Genomic DNA, 17,740 nt, shown 5'->3' on the forward strand with positions numbered 1-17,740 from the left:
AGCAAATCTCCTCCCAGGGATAATGGTGCCCCTCTGCATCCAGTGCCATCCTTCCCCCTGGTACAGATCACCTCTACCCCAGAAGACATCCCAATGACCCAAGAACTGAAAACCCTGCCCTATACACCAGCTCCTCAGCCACACATCCATCCGGCCGATCTTTCTATTTCTATCCTCACTGGCACGTGGCACTGGGAGTAATCTGGAGATCATTAACGTCAATATTCTGCTTTTTAAATTTCTTACCTAACTCCCTGTACTCATTTCACAGGACCCCATCCCTTTGTCTAACTTTGTCATATGGGCTGATGTGCACAATAACCTCTGGCTGTTCCCCTTCCACCTTCAGAATGTTCAGTAGCCTCTCAGAGACACCCTTGACGCTGGTACCCGGGAGGCAGCACACCATCTTGGGGTCTCTTCTGCAGCCACACCGTCTCCTTTCTGTCCCCCTCACAACTGAGTCTCCCATCATTATTGCGCTCATTAGAGAGGATCTGGCATACAGAGACAAGGAGGAACTCCCTGTGAGAAACCAAAGGGACAATCTGTGCATGGAGCCAGAAGAAGTAGATGAGGTCTTCAATGAATACTTCCCATCTGTATTCACAGAGGAGAAAGGCATTGTAGCCGGTGATTTTAGTTGGGATTGTGAGGTTCAAGAATATGTTAAGATCAATAAGGAGGAGGTATTAAATAGTTTCACAGGCATAAAGATGGAGAAATCCCCAGTACCCAATGAAATGTATCCCAGGATGCTATGGTAAGGGAGGAGACCTCTGGGGCCCTGAGCGATATATCTAATACTTTGCTGGCCACAGTTGAAGTGCCGAATGACTGGAGGATCGCTAATGTGGTTCCTTTGTTCAGGAAGGGCAGCAGAGATAGGCCAGGTAATTACAGAGCAGATAGTCTGACAGCAGTGGGAGGGAAATTGGGAACAATTCTGAGGGACAGGCTGAATCAATAACTGGAAAGGCAGGGATCTATTAGTGATAGTCAGCATGGATTTGGAAGAACAAGATAATGTCTGATGAAATATGCTGAGGTTTCTTTGAAATTACGATTGACGGTATTGATGAGGGCAATGCAGATGTTGTCTTTTACATGGAGTTCATTTAGGCCTTTGACAAGGTCCCAAGTGGAAGGCTGGTCAAAAAGGGAAGAGTCCATGGGATTCAAGGCCAGTTGGCAAATTGGTTCCAAAATTGTTGGAGGGTTGGTTTTCTGATTGAAAGCCTTTGCCCAGCGGGTGTACCACAGGGATCTGTGCAGGAACCATTGCTGTTCCTTATGGGCATTAATCACTCGGATATGAAAGCAGAAGGTAACATTAGTCGGTTTGCAGATGACATGAAAGGTGAGGGTGTTGTCCACAGTGAGGAGGGTGGTCTCAGGCTACAGTCTGAAGGTTGAGGCTAGGACAGAATTTCAAGTGAGTCATTTCAATTGACAAGGCAGGCAAGAGCACAGCAGGCAATGGGGGAAACCTGATCAATTAAGCTGCATTTACTTTAATGTAAAAGGACTAACAGGTTATACAGATGAATGCATGGCATGGATGGGAGCATGGGACAGGGATATCATAGGAATTACAGAAACACAGCTGAGGGAGGGGCAGGACAGGCAGCTCAATGTTCCAGGGACAGATGCTACAGGAAGGATAGAATGGGAGGCAAGAGAGGAGGGGGATTGGTGTGTTTGATCAGTGAAAACATCACTGCAGCGCTTAGAGAGGATATTCCGGGGGATCGCCCAGCGAAGCTGTATTAGTAGAACTGAGAAATACGGTTGGATGATCAGTTTGATATGACGGTACTATAGGCCTGCAGTAGTCAGTGGGAAATTGAGCGGCAAATATGTCGAAGATCTCAGATATCTGTAAGAAGGATAGGGTTGTAATGGTCGGGGATTTTAACTTTCTAAACCTAGATTGGGACTGTCATAATATTCACAGCTTGGATGGGAGGAATTTGTTCAGTGTATTCAGAAAACTGTCTCAGTCAGTATGTAACTATTCCGACTGGAGAAAGGGATGAAATTTGACCTCCCTTCGGGAAACAAGGGAGAGAAAGGGGTTGAAGTTTTTGTGGCTGGGGGAAGGGGGGCGGGGGGGGGTGATCTTTGGCAAAGTCACCACAATCTATTAGTTTGAAAATAGCGATGGAAAAGGACAGGCCTGGTCCACAAGTTAAAGATCAAAATTGACCTTGCACCAGTCCAGAAGTTATTAGGCAAGACTGTCCAAAAGTTGATTCATGGAGGATATTTGAAAGTAAAAGGACGTCGGGCAAATCGGATTCTTTCAAAAGAGAGATAAATGAATATTTCAAGGGCAGCATATTCCTGTTAATGTGAAGGACAATGCTGACACAAGTGAGGAACACTGGATGACTTCGGATATTGAAGTTCTGGTCAAGACAAAAGGGGGCACATGTCATACATAGCCAGCTGGATTAAGCCAATCCCTTGAAGAACATTCTGGGTGTAGTAATATTCTTAAGAGGGAAACCATGAGGGCCAAAAGGGGAACTGACAGAGCTTTGGCAGAGAAGGTTCAGGAAAACCCAGAGAGATTCGACAAGTGTATTAACAACAGAAGATAAACTCGGGACAGAATGTGACTCCTTAAACATTAATGAAGCCATCCGTGTGTGAACCCACAGGAAATGGCTGAGATCCGAAACAAACACTTTACGTCAGAACATACTGTGGAGAAACACTAGGGAAGCAGGGAAATAAACAGGGATGTTTTCAAACAAATCCAAATTGGAGAACAGGAGGTGCTGAAGGTTTTCAAACACAGTAAAATTAGACAACTCCCTGGGAACTAATCAAGTATACCCCAGGACATTGGGGTAAGTTAAGGAAACTTCAATGATATTTCTATCACTGGCAGCCACGGGTGGTGAGCTCGGAGCCTGGAGGTTGCTTAATGTTGTGCCAGTATTTAGGAAAGGCTGCGACAGAAATTTAGGGACAAAAACACCAATTAGCTTGGTGTCAGTGGTGCAAGTGTTGTTGGAAGCGATTCCGCAGGACAGGAATTCCATGCATTTGGAAAGGCAATAATTGATTAGGGATAATCAGCATAGCTTTGTGCATGCAAGGTCGTGTCTCTCAAACTTGTTAGAGTTTGTTGAAGAGGTGACCAAGAAGATGGATGAAGGCAGAGCAGTAGACGTTGTCTATCCTGACTTCAGCAAGGCCTTAGACAGGGTTTAGCCTGGTGCACTGGTTACTAAGGTTTGATCACATGGGATAAGGGAGAGCAAGCCAAACAAACACAAAATGGTATTGACAGTACGAGACAGAGGGTAGTGGGAGAGGGTTCTTGTGCAGACTGGGGGCCTCTGACCAGCGGTGTGCCATAAGGATCGGTGCAGGGTCCACACATGTGCATTATTGACATAAACGAGAATATATGAATTATTCTTAGTCAGTTTGTGGATAGTATAATAAGTGTTATAGTGGGCAGTGAATACAGTGAACAAAGGTGATCTTAACCAACTGAGCCAGTGGGTTAAGAAATGAAAGATGGAGCTGAATTCAAGTATTGGATTTTGTTAAGACAAACCAGGGACGACTAACACAATTAATGGCAGAGCTCTGTGCAGTGGTGTCAAACGGAGAGAGACAAAGGGCTGCAGTTACATTGTTCCTTGGAAGTGGCATCACAGGTGGACAGGGCGAGGAAAATGGATTTGACACACTAGCCCTCATCGGTCAGAGCATTGAAAACATGAGTTGGTCCATCATGATACGGCTGTATCAGACATTGCTGGGACTCCAGTTGGAGTACTGTGTGGAATTCCGATCCTCCTGCTTTAAGAAGCATATTCTGAAACTGTAAATGGAGCAAAGATTGACGAAGAAGTTACTGATACTGGAGAGTTTGACGGAAACAGAGAGGCTGGATAAACTGGAAAGCAACATGGGTGGAATGATATAGATTTGGCAGATAAAGTTAAGGAGAATCAACAGATATTCGACAGCATACAAGTACAAAAACGCTACTAGAGAGACAATAGAGACACTCAAAGATCAATAAGGCCATTCATGTGTGGAAACACAGGAGATGGGCGCGACCAGAAATGAATATTTCATGTCAGAACGTACTGTGAAAAAGATTAAGAAACAAAAGGAAATAAATAGTGATGTCTTGAAAAGAGTCCCCATTACAGAAGACATGGTGCTGGAGGTCTTAGCGCACAAAGGTAGAGAATGCCCTAGGTCCTGAACAAGTGTATCCCAGAACATTGTGGCAAAGTCGCAGTGGGGGCCGTGACAGAAATATTTGTATCATTATCCTTCGCATTTCCATTGGGTACAGGTGGCTGAGGGGTGACCTTATAAAGGTTTATAAAAACATGAGGGGTATACGTAGGGTGAATAGTGAAGGTCTCTACCTCAGGGTAGGGGAATCCATAACTAGAGGGCTGAAATATGAGGTGGGAAATGAAATATTTAAAAACAACCACTGGAGAACATTTCCACACAGAGAATGGTGCACATATTGAATTAGCTGCCGCTGAAGTGGTAGAGAAAAGTACAATTCCATCATGGAAAAGACATTTCGGCAGGTACAAGGAGAGGAGAAGGTTTGACAGGATAGGGACGAAACGCAGGCAAATACGACTCGTTCAGCAACCGTGATCAGCATGGACTAGTTGGATCGAAGGAACCGTTTCTGTTCTGCATGCCTCTTTCTCCAGTTATTGGAAGAGGAAACTACTGAGATAAGGCATGTTGTAGGCACAGAAGCAAGTTATAGAGATAGAGATGGTAGTCTGGAATGCAGTACATTTCAAATGTGTGGAGGGACTATCGGGAAGGGAGGAGGTTACAGGGACAGGAACTGTTATCGGAGTTAAAAATTGTTGAAGACACTGGTCCACGAGACATGGTATATGTACAGTGTAGGAGGGGGAACAGAGAACAAAAACATCCCAGGCAGCATTCCCACACACTCATGGGAAACCTGATGTCCCCTCTGTTATACTGATGTTCACTAGAACATCACAAGCCTGGATTGATAACTGTGACACTCCTGATGCTTGACCAATCTTTTGGAATTCTATGAAGACATTTCAAGCAAGGTGGACAATGGGGACCCAGTGGATGTGGTGTAGCTGGATTTCCAAAAGACCATCAACAAGGTGCTGTGCACTAGGCTGTTGCATAATATAAGGGTGCATGATGTAGGGGTAGAAGATTAGTTGTCTAATAGGAAGCAAAGTATGGGGATAAAGAAGTATAGGGAGGGTGAATGTGGGATGCTGGCCAGGAGTGGGTTTAGATAATGAAATCTATAGTTAACAAAATGAATGAATGAGAGTTTCAGTAAATGAGCTGAGACTGTGGTGAGGTCAGGTGATATCAGTGAAGTCGAAATAGTGGTCTTGGAGTGGGACTGGGCTGTTACCCTCAGCTGTGGGATTCAGCTGTTTGTCAGTTTGTGAATCAAGTCTTAAGAAGCTCAGAAGCTGATTGGCCCTGGAAAAACCCAAACTGGGCGTCACTGAGCAGGTTATTGTGAGCATGTGCTTGACAGCACTGTCGATGACAACTTCTATCACTTCACTGCTGAGCGAGTGTGGTCTGACGAAGAGAAATTGGCTGGGTTGGATGTGTCCTGCGTTTTTGTGTTGAACAACAATGGGAAACATTTCCCAATGTGGGTAGATACCAGTGCTGGAGCACTACTTGTCTTGGTGGGCAGCAAGTTCTGGAGGAGAAAGTGAGGACTGCAGATGCTAGAGATCAGAGCTGAAAATGTGTGGCAGCATTCAGGAACTCATTCCTGAAGAAGGGCTCATGCCCGACATGTCGATTCTCCTGCTCCTTCGATGCTGCCTGACCTGCTGCGCTTTTCAAGGAACACATTTTCAGCAAGTTCTGGAGCACAGCCATCAGTATTATTGCCACAGTGCTGGCAGGGCCCATAGCCTTTGCACTACTTGTCCATTTCTTGATCTGATTTGAAATGAGTTTTCAACCAATTCGATTCACATCTGTGATATCATGGACAAATGGAGAAGCTCATTCACTTGGCACTGATGGCTGAAGATTGCTGCAAATGCTGTCATCTTATCTGTTGCATGAATGTGTGAAGCCCCTCCATCAGTAAGGGTGGGGATATCTGTGATGGTTCCTGCAGTGAGTTGTTTAATTGCCCATCACCATTCCTGACTAGGTGTGGCAGAACTGCAGAGCTCAGATCTGATCCATTGGTTGTTGGATCACATAGTTCTATTTGGTGTTGATTGCACTGTAGCTTCACCAGGTTGGCACCACATTTTTAGGTATGCCTGGTATTGCTCCTGGCATGCCCTGCGGAACTATCCCTTGAATTAGGTTTGATCCCCTGGCTTGATGTTAATGGTTGAGTGGGGGATATACCAGGTCATGAGATTTGAGATTGGGCTGGAGTCCAGTTCTGGTACTGCTGTTGGCCCACAGTGAGTCAGAAGTTGCAAGGTCAAGAGGGCTGATTGTGTTGTTGTATTTTCCAGTGCATTGGTAGATGTAATGTGGTCCATCCAGTTTCATTCCTTTGTTGAGACTGTGCAGTGACTAATACAATGAGTGATTTGGTGGGCCACTGTCAGGAATGCAACTTTAAAAAAAAGGCTTTGTGATTTACACATGGAAGAACTGAAACTATCATGGTATTCGAACAGATGAAAGATTGAACAGACAATGAAGGTATTTTTCAATAGATACTTTCAGTTACATCACACTATATATTTTTGCTATAAATTCTGTGCCTTAGAATTGTGCCCTCCACAATCACCTGATGAAGGAGCGGCACTCCGAAAGCTAGTGTACTTCCAAATAAACCTGATGGACTATAACCTGGCGTTGTGTGATTTTTAACTGAGAATATTACAGCACGACTAACAGGGCTGCATGTAAACAGGCTCAGTCCTGTTAGTCAATACATTCGGAAGGATTTCCTCCAAGTTTAATGACACAATATTCGTCAAAACTGTCAACTTCAACCTGCAATGTTGCGTTTAACAACAACTTCAGGCTAACACAAAGCTCCCCACCCTACTGCAATGTGGTAACCGGGCCAGGCCCAGGAATTGGAACTGGGACATTTGTGGACTGTGATCTCAAAGAAAGGGAGCAAACACAATTCTGACGGATTCGTCCTCAAAGATGAGTAGCAGATTTGAGACAAGGCAGGTGGTATGCTGCCTTGCACTTATCTTAATTGCATTTCTTATTTACAGTCGTGTTTTGCAAAGTATAAAGAACCGGTTTGTTTTCCGTGGTTGGGGAGTTTTATCCTCGTTGATCACAGTTGCTGCCTCTCGCTCCCCAAGTCAAATCATAGAATCTATAACAAAACAATAAACTGCAGGTGCTGGAGATCTGAACCCCAAAAACAAAGTGCTGGAGAAACTCAGCAGTTCTGAGGGCATCGGTGAAGAGAAAAATAATGTTACATTTCAAGTTCACTGACTCTTCGTCTGAACGGAAAAAAGTTCACTGGACTTGGAACTTACAATGTTTAATTCCCCTCAGAGATGTTGCTGGACCTGTGGTTCTCCAGCACTGCGCTTTCAATAGTGAACTTTATTTACAAAACAGATCGGAAAAATACTAATCTCCAAAAGTGAAAGGTTCATTGCAAACATGAGCATAGTTTCCACACTTGGGTTACACAAGCACGTCTCAGTTTGAAAACAAGATTTAACTCAAAGTAACATTCCATCTCAAATTTAGCCAAGTTACACCAGTAATAAAGCTCAGCCACCCAATGAAGCACTTCAGCACAACATCCTGCAGTGCTGCACACAGCCACCTTTACCAAAGAATGATCACGTCACAAAATTGAAGGCCAAGAGCATGTCTCTTGAAAGGAGCTGAAGTCAAACTTAATTTTTGGAAGAATTTTTATTAAACCTGATTGAACATTTAAATCTCAGAGCATGATCTTTGTTTTAAAAAGCAAAGTGTGTGGGAAACATCCCACATCTTGCTAAAGGTTCAGTTTGGCCTGATACATAGAGCCAAAGGTCAAGCAAACATCACCGTGGGCGGCACGGTGGCACATTGGTTAGCACTGCTGCCTCACAGCGCCAGAGACCCGGGTTCATTTCCCGCCTCAGACGACTGACTGTGTGATATTTGCACATTTTCCCCGTGTCTGCGTGGGTTTCCTCCGGGTGCTCCGGTTTCCTCTCATAGTCACAAAGATGTGCAATTCAGGTGAATTGGCCATGCTAAATTGCCAGTAGTGGGAGCACTTTGGGAGACTGCTCCCAGATGGTGATAGTGAGCATATCTGGAATGCACTGTTTAGATTTCGGAATCCTTGGGAGACAATCTGTGGTTTCAATAGTAATTGGCTTACGTTGTTAGTGTACAGTAAACAATTCAAAAAGTTCCTTATGTATTGTTATTGACTACCCGAATGGTATTCAAATCTGCCATGTTGCCCTCAATAGTGTAAATGCATCTGTCGCAAAAATTTGGAATATTCCAGAACTGCCCAGTTTGGCAAATTCAGGGAGGACAAAAAATCACATTGAGTAATTTGAAATTAAGAATCCAAGAGGACTTAACCACTGAAGTATTCAATTCAAATAGTTAAATGGAGTGCTCACATTTAAAATACCTGTCATCAATAGGAATGGATGCACTGACAGAATTGGGACCAAATTCCTAGCTGGGGCACGTGAAATGTGCTTTGATATAGTCACCTGCATTTACCAACAATAATTTGGCAATCTCGGAAATTTACGAAACAATACAAGCTTCATTGCTGCTCCAGTCGGGTCCCAAGCTCTGTGAAAAAAATAACAATGTTCAGGTTTATTGCATACACTCTGAAACACGTGTTTCTTCTACAGATCTTGCAAGTTTCCCCAATGAACATAGTCCATCCAAATGATGTTGCTAACTTTGGCAAACTCATTTCTTTCCTAGCCTCTATAGCCTGAAGAGTGACCAGAAGCAATTACTCCACATATGTGGGAATATTACCGACGAGGATTTTTTCCTTCAGAATTCACTTCCATATATTCAGTGCCCAGAAAAGATAAAGAGTTTGTTATCTTTTACAGAGCAATGATTCAGTGGGAGTAAAACGCCAACCTTTTCTTGCTTAACAATCACGCTGCCTAAATTTTAAAAATGAACACTCTTAATAGTTCACTCGATCCTAACAAAATATTTTGTGCAAAACACATCACATAATACATAGTTATTCAGATAATAAAACAAGTTTGTTCATTGAAGAACCCAGAGGAAAAGGTCATGAAACAATGTGAGTTTGATATACCTCAATCATCATTTCAAGTGCATTCTCGGCATAAATTCTCCTTTCCTCCTCGAAGTATTCAACTTCTTGAATAATTGAGAGAATGAAGTCACAGTTGTACAACACGCAATCAGACCCTTCAGCCCAACTTGCCCATGCTGACCAGATATCCAAAATTAATCTAATCCCATTTGCCAGCATTTGTTCAATATCTATCTTAAACCCTTTCTACTGATTATCAGTTTATTTTACTTTATCAGCACTTGAAATACTGACTTTTTTTTCTCCCAACATTGGTTAAAGAAATCATAAGTTCATTCATCTAAGTTAATTTTGTAATCTTTCACAAAGAAACAAGTGAGAACAACATATAGCTGAGTGCAAAACAAAATACTGCAGCTGCGTGATACCTGGGAACACTCTAAGGGTGAGGCACTGATACTGCACAAGTTTGTCAGCACGGTTTCAATTACTGACAATAATTTAGTAATGCCTTAGCCTTCACATAGTTAAGGTAAATGTGAGATATCTGAATTTCATTAATTGGTTTCCATTACACTTTGATCAACAAAAATAATTCTTGGTTTAATCTACTCAAAGGAGAAAGTGACGACGAAAGAAGCTGGACATCAGAGTCGAAAATTGTCATGCTGGAAAATACAGCAAGTCAGGCAGCATCCGAGAAGCAGGAGAGTTGATGTTTCGAGCATAAGCCCTTCATCAGAAATCACAGGCTTCAGAAAAATAACTGGCATAGACTTATGCCAATACATAAGTCGAAGGGTCAAAGCACGTTACTATCAGATTAGAGACTAATTTCAGATTTGGTACATTCAGTGCAACATTTCAGTATGATATTTACATACGTACCTAAAAGAGAAATTGTCTAAAATTACAAGCTCTAGAATGCTTATAGAATTAAACCTGGAAATAAAGCTGGTGAACAAGAATGGCAAAGTGAAGTCCCATCAGTATCGACTTGGGCAGTGTCAAGTAAGAATTTGAGATCAGAGTTGCCACTTTGGTGTAACCTGCAGACTTGCCAAATTGCAGCAAAAATCTGTTCAATATTATCTGCAAACTATTGAATGCAAAATCCTCCTTGCACAATAATGAGGCATTATTTTGGAATGTCATTTTAAAAATATATTATTTTCAAAGTTACTCACAATTAATAGTGATCACTTGGTGCTGTCTGCATAACACAGTAGGAAAAGGAATTAACAAAAAAAAAAACAACAACATTATAACCCAAATCCAGAGTCACTAATTCATTGATATTGCATGGATCCAGCATTTATAAGTAAGCATTTTTAAAAATAAATACAGATACATTTACTAACTATATTGGAGTACAGTCAAGTTCCTTCCTGAACAGTGACAGGATTGGACAGAGTCCGCATGGATTTAAGAGAGGGAAATCATACTGAGCAAATCTACTGAAAGAAACTACAGAGTCGAATATTAAAGAAAGAAATTGCAGGACATTTAGAAAAGCTTATCATTAAACATGGTAGACTGGGTTTTGTGAAAGAGAAACTATATTTGACAAATTTACGACAGTTCATTGAGGAGATAACGATCAGGGCTGATAAAGGGCAATCCAATGATGTTCTGTATTTGGATTTTAAAAATGTAAACGATCAGGTGCTGCATAAAAGTTAATTGCACAATTTAGGCGCTCATGGTATCGGGGTAATGTATTAACATGGACTGAGGATTGTTTAACCACACTGGCTGTTGCTGAGTCCTCACTTGGAGTACTGTTTACAATGTTAGCTCCCATATTTAATCAAGGATAAACCTACATCGGAGACCATTCAAAAAAGATTCACTTAGCTGCTTTGAAGACGAAAGGGTTGACCTATCAAGAATAGATAAGCAGGGGTGATCTTATGGAAACAAGATTCTGAGGAGCTTGACAGGGTAGATGTGGACTAGATCTTCTGGCACCAGTGAAGTCTCAAACCAGGGGATATTACATAAGGGAACATTCATTTTAGAAAAAGTAAAGAATTTTTTTTTCTCTCAGTGAATGGCTAGAATTTTCTCGCCCAAACAATTGTGAAAGTTAAATGTGGGAGGGGAATGGTTGGGTTCGTCTTCGGAGGGTTGTTCTGGCTTGTTGGGCTGAAAGGTCTGTTTTTACATAGTAGGGAATCTATGATTCTATCTTAAATTATTTTATAAGAGGGCACATAGATTTTTGATATATTGAGCAGTTGAGGGCTATGCAGATCAAGCATAAAAAAGGTGTTGAGGTCTGGGTTGGACCAGCCATGATCTAATAGAATGGAGGAACATGCTGAAGGGAATGAATGCCATACGCCTGCTCCGATTCCTTGAGGCTCCGATTCATGTTTTTTTTTTGTTTCCAAAGAAGAGCGTGATACAATGTGCTAAAAATCTCAGACGTTGTTAAAAGGAGTGAAAATGGGATGTTTATGTACTGGTTCAGATGGTGAATGCCATACGCCTGCTCCGATTCCTTGAGGCTCCGTTTCATGTTTTTTTTTTGTTTCCAAAGAAGAGCGTGATACAATGTGCTAAAAAATCTCAGACGTTGTGAAAAGGAGTGAAAATGGGATGTTTATGTACTGGTTCAGATGGCATTGACTCATCAATCACAGCTACACAGTCATGGGTAGGAAGGCAATTCCCTCCATGAATAAAGGAAATCTACTGCACAGCTCACACAAAGTGAATTCTTACGCTCAATAAACTCTCCCATCACATTACCGAACACATCAGCTAAAGCAGGACAAACTGCGCATGCTCTAGCCAACAAACTGACCCCGGGTGATCGATTCAGCACCGGACCAATGAAAGGACGGTGGGCGGAGCTGGATGACCTAGCGGGATGTTGGTCCTCCAAACAATCAAAGTGAATGAAGGGCGGAGCTAAACGACCATGTGATCATCCTCGCGCGCGGCGTAGAGTCGCTGCAATGAATGCTCGGGAAGTTATGGAGAGAAAGGATATGGTAAGGAAAGAAATAAACAGGGAAACGGGAGAAAAACTGTGTTGCTATGAGCTGAGAGGTTTTGCAAACAAATTGTGCACGTCGGAAAACACAAATTTGAACGTCCCAGTCCCGTGTTTGCAGTAAATGGGGAATTGCCTCAGCGCGGCTGCAGGCCTGAGTGAGCGCCGCCATCTTTATTCGGGGCAACGATTCACTGGACAGGTGCGGAGACGCCAACTTTGTAGGGGGAAAGGCGCAGCCAGGCGCATGTGCAGCCTTTCTCTAGTACAGAGTCATTGCGATCAAGCAGCCAATACTGCTCTGATTCACCTCTGGGCTCCCTCAAAACCACTTTGTCAAGATCTAGCTGCCTCAGTCTCGAACCATGGGCGTATTTTTTTGAGTTTTTGACTGAGGCCCAGCCCCTGACCATGTGCTGCTCTATTATCAGATTACTTTTTTCTTTTTCATTCCCTGTAATCCATTTTAAACTCCCTAAAACATAAACTGTGTTTCTCCTTCCACAGATACCAGTGATTAACGCCAAAGCCCTGTTGCCTGTGGAGAGGGTGATGTTTGACTTTCTTGTACAGCTGCAGTTTGTGTGGTGAAGGTGCTCCCACAATGTGGTTGGGTAAGAGACATTATAGATTATTCATTACAGCAACAGTAAAGATCTGAAGATAATGTCCAAATCAACAACAGTTTGTAGTTTTATTATCATGCTTATAATTTCATAAAAATACGATTGAGAACTTTAGATATAAGGCCAGAGATGGAGATATTAGGTCAGGTGACCAAAAGCATTGCCAAAAAGCAGGTTTTGAGGGATGTCTTAAAGGTAGAAAGCAGACCTGTGAGGTTTTTTTCTGCAAATTCCAGACCATGTTGCTTTAGTAACTGTAGAATCAGCTAGACAGTTGAAGTAATGAATTAACAAATCGTTGCGAGTCTCGAAGAAAATGGGTTGAGACCTCGACAAAGAATGTGTGGTGCAGGGAGTTAGGGATGATAACAGCCAGGAATCAAATCAAGAATGAGAATTTTAAATTGTTGTTGCTTATGAATAGGAACCTTCTGACTGATGAACATGTTTGGGGAGAAGTGAGCACGTGGGCGATAGAGCTTTCATTTTTTTCTTGAGATTACAGGGAGGCCAGGAGTGTGTTTGGATAATTAAATCTGGAAATAACACGCGATGGATGAGAGTTTCGGTATATGAGCTGAGATGAGGGTGGAACCAGCTAGAATTAGTGAACTTGGAGTGGAACTAGGCTGTCACTCTCACCTCACCTCTGGGATTCAGCTGGTTGTCAGGTTGTGAATCAGGCAGTAACACAATCGGGAGCTGAGTGGCCCTGGTGGAGCCTAAAATGAGTGTTGCTCAGCTGGTTGTTGCTAAGCAGCTGCTGCTTGATAGCCCTGTTGATGACTACTTCCATCACTTTACTGCTGATCGAGTGTGGACTGACAGAGGGAAATTGCCTGAATTGGATGTGCCCTGTGTTTTTCTGTTGAACATCCCTGGGCAATGTTCCACATTGTCAGTTGATGCCAGTGCTGGAGCGATACGTGGCTCGGTGGGTGGCAAGTTCTGGAGCACAAGCTATCACTACAAACCCATGAGATTACAGATTGTGCTGGAGTGCAGTTCTGCTGCTGTTGTTATCCCACAGTGCCTCAGATATTTCAAGTTTGAGTTCCTACATCTGTCCCATTTAGCACGGTGATAGTACCACTCAGCACAATGGAGGTTTTTCTCAACTTTAAAGTGAGGCTTTGTCTCCAAAAAGGCTGTGGGATGGTCGCTCTTACCGATACTGTCATGGACAGATGCATTTGCAGCTGGCAGATTCATACTGATAAGATCTAGTTTGTTTTTGCCTCTTGCTGGTTCCATTACCACCTGCTGCAAACCCAGTTGAGCAGCTATGTCCTCGAAGACCCAACCAGCTCAGTCAGTAATCCTGCTGCTGAGCTACTCTTGGTAGAGGACATTGAAATCCTGTACCCAAAGTAGGCTTCTCACCATTTTATTGCCTCCGTGCTTCCTCCAAGTATTATTCAACATGGCGGAGCACTGATTCATCAGCTGTGGGAGCACGGTACGTGGTAATCAGCAGGAGCCATGTGACTTCCTGGTGTCCAAAGTCAATTCTGAGTACTCCCAGGGCAAATGGTTTCTGTGTGTACACTACTGTGCCATCACCTCTGCCTGGTCTGTCCTGCTGGTGGGACAGGACATATCTAGAGATTTCAGGAGAAAGTGAAGACTGCAGATACTGGAGATCAGAGTCGAAAGTGTGGTGCTCGAAAAGCACAGCAGGTCAGGCTGATGAAGGGCTTAGGCTCGAAACGTCGATTTTCCTGCTCCTCGGATGCTGCCTGACCTGTTGTGCTAGGGATGGTGATGGTGGTGTCCGGCCGTTATCTGTAAGGGGTTACTCAGTGAGTATGACTATGTCAGGCTGTTCCTTGACTCGTCTGTGAGACAGCTCACCACGTTTTGGCACACAAAAAAAGCAGATGTTATTGAGCAGGATGTTGCAGAGTCGAGAGGGCTGATTCTGTGGTTGTATTTCCTAATGCCTTGTTAGATGCCAAGTGGTCCATCCAGTTTCATTCCTGTGTTGAGACTTTGTAGTGATTAATACAGTGAGTAGCTTGTTGGGCGACTGTCAGTTTGGCAGGATTTTTTTCACCATTGACAATGGTTCCATGAAGATCAGGAGATTCCTAATTCGTTATTTTTTCTTGAATAAAGATTCTACCATCTGCCGAGCTGGGATGCGAGCAAGGACTTCAGTTGTACATTTTAATATTCTGGATAAAAGTTAAATACATTAGGTTTGATCAATCATTTTAAATATCACTATCCCTGGTTTTGTTTCTTTGTAAAACACTGTCCATCATCCTGTCCTTCCCTCCAACAACAAGAGTAAGGAGCACATTGAGTTTCTCTGTCACTAAGACTGAGACAATCGGATCAGCTGCCTCTGCTGCTTCCCTCCCTCCCACTATCCCAACAAGACAAACTGCCTCACATGGTGTTCCTGATTTTTGTCCTAAACTTACATCTTTCTCCAATCTCTTGTCAAGCCTTATCAGCGCTCACCTTGATCTTTTACTAGTCTCGCTAAACTACAGACATTCCAATTCTGTTTCTTCCTCATCACTCCCCCTCTCCAATTCACAGGTATTGTTCCTTGTTCTGTCTGTCTGTCTTTTCTGGTTATGTTCTTCTCATCCATTCTGCAGAAAAAAACTATCATTTGACCTCACCATCATTTGTAAATCCTGCTCCATCTCCACTCTCCCTTTCCTTTCTGAATTCTTGTATTTGGTGTCCCTCAAGGATCCATCCTTGGTCCCTCCTGTTTCTCACCTACGCACTGCCAGGAGGTGACATTGTCCAAAAGCGCAGTGTGAGGTTTCACATGTACACTGACGATGTCCAGCTCTCCCTCCCCACCATCCCTCTCCATTGCTCCACTGTTGCTCAGTTACCAAACTGCTTATCACGTTCCCACTACTCGATTGACTGCAATTTCCTCCAAAGAAACATTGTTACGGTTAAACCCATTATCTTCAGTTGCTATTACAAATTCCTTTCCCTTACTGCTGAGCCCCTCCCTCTCACTGGGTGCAGTCTGAGATAGAACTGGACTCTTCACAACATTGCAGTCATATCTGTAACCCCAAGGTGACCTTCTGATCAGACATCTACGCAATCACAAACACCAGGAATTCCAATCTCTAAAATGTTGCTTGTCTCCACCTCACCCCAGCTCCATTGCTACTGAATCCCCTTACCCGTGTCGGTGTTACCTTAAACTTGATGAATCTGAAATGAACCCTTGATTTCGTGACTGACCCAGAATCTGCTAGCTTTCAATGTTTCCTGCACAATTACCCCTGGTCCCTTTGTGGTGGAGCTTTCTACAGTTTCCACCATGTAAATAGCACTCTGTTCTTTCATTATCCCCTCCAAAATGACCGACTTCCCATTTTCCCAAATTATACTTCATTTGACAATTTGTTACCCCCTTCTCCTGTGCATCTCTCTCTCTCTTCACAATCCTCTTAGAACTTTACAGTTATGCCTTTTCCAGGAGCTCCCCCCCCCCCTTCTAAACATTTACTTGGAGCACTGGGCAGTGTGAAGCATGCAGAGTTGCTCTGTTTTCAGGGATACTCTATGGGAGGAGCTTGATGCCCATTGGTCAGAATGGAGGCAACGTGCCCATCGAGCTGCATGAGCCTTTCACACCCCATGTCTTATTGATGAGGCACAGCGACAGCACGGAAGGAAAAAAAAGAAGCAAATCCTGCTCTCCAAATCTCACTGACTCTTTGAATATTCTGTCCCATGTGTCAAAGATCTGCCATATGAAATTACAAGGTGGAAACTCCTAGAAACCCACATAGATTTCCACCTGAACTGACTGCTGACCTCCACAAGGGGTAATGTGTCCAGTCATCCTGGACCAGGAGGAGGGGATGGTGCGAGTTTCTAACCTGTACTGACAGTGATGGATTTTATAAACTTGTATTACAGGATACTACAGGTGGACATTCAGATGGTAATCTCAGTCATTGTAACACCTAACTCTGATTGAATTACTCAATTCATCAGGAGATGATATTTGCATTGTGTGTGAGTATTGTATTCCATCTGAATCCCATTTGCTGCAAAAAAGTTCTCCTTTGAATCTTCCCAAACATTTAATGTGTGTCCTGTAATCCTTGTATAATGAGCTGATGGTTATAAGCTTTATTATTATAACGTGTAACTTTTCTAAACCCCTCTGTCACAGCTCCCCTCAATTGCCTTTGCTACAAAGAGAACACCTCAGTTTCCCAATACCCCTGATTCCCCAATGTTGCTCTCTATAAGGCACACATCAGGATTGTGTTGAAACAGTCTCCATTTGCCTGCATCAGTGCAACCCCCAACACTATTAAAGAAAGTGAACAACCTCGTGGAAAAAGCATTGTGCCTGAGTGGTGTCCCATCCACCACCTTCAGCATTCCCTCTCCCCACCCCAGAGACACCCTGGCATCACTGTGTAAAAGGTAAAGGCAACATTGTCCTACCAGACCATAGGGCTGCTCTCTCATTAGGGAGGAAACTGGAGCACCTGCAAGCAACCCATGCAGACACTGGGAGAATGTACAAGTCCCACAGAGGCAGTTGTCCAAAGCTGGAATCGAACTTGGGGCCCTGGTAGCAGTGCTAATCACTGAGTCTCTGAGCCACTGTGCCAACCGAAAATTGTAATTTGATTCACAACTACCACTTCCTCTGATAGGTCATTCCACACATAAACCATTGTCTGAACAAAAATAAAAAAAATCCCAAACGCCCTTTTAAAGCTGTTCTGCTGTCACCTTAAAAGGTATGTAGCTGGAAATGTGTTGCTGGAAAAGCGCAGCAGGTCAGGCAGCATCCAGGGAACAGGAGAATCGACGTTTCGGGCATAAGCCCTTCTTCAG

At 43.3% G+C, this 17,740-nt stretch overlaps 1 long non-coding RNA gene across 1 annotated transcript in view; it reads left to right on the forward strand.

The window, feature by feature from the left end:
- The first annotated feature begins 12,837 nt into the window (after positions 1–12,837).
- Positions 12,838–17,740, forward strand: part of LOC122552421 — a 7,339-nt gene continuing 2,436 nt past the window's right edge. The window contains exons 1-3 of the long non-coding RNA XR_006312386.1: positions 12,838–12,877; positions 15,008–15,090; positions 16,802–16,898. This is a non-coding gene — a long non-coding RNA (uncharacterized LOC122552421). The remainder of the gene's footprint in view (positions 12,878–15,007; positions 15,091–16,801; positions 16,899–17,740) is intronic.

Source organism: Chiloscyllium plagiosum, chromosome 8, assembly GCF_004010195.1.
Source record: "Chiloscyllium plagiosum isolate BGI_BamShark_2017 chromosome 8, ASM401019v2, whole genome shotgun sequence".
In the NCBI taxonomy this organism is placed as follows: Eukaryota; Metazoa; Chordata; class Chondrichthyes; order Orectolobiformes; family Hemiscylliidae; genus Chiloscyllium; species Chiloscyllium plagiosum.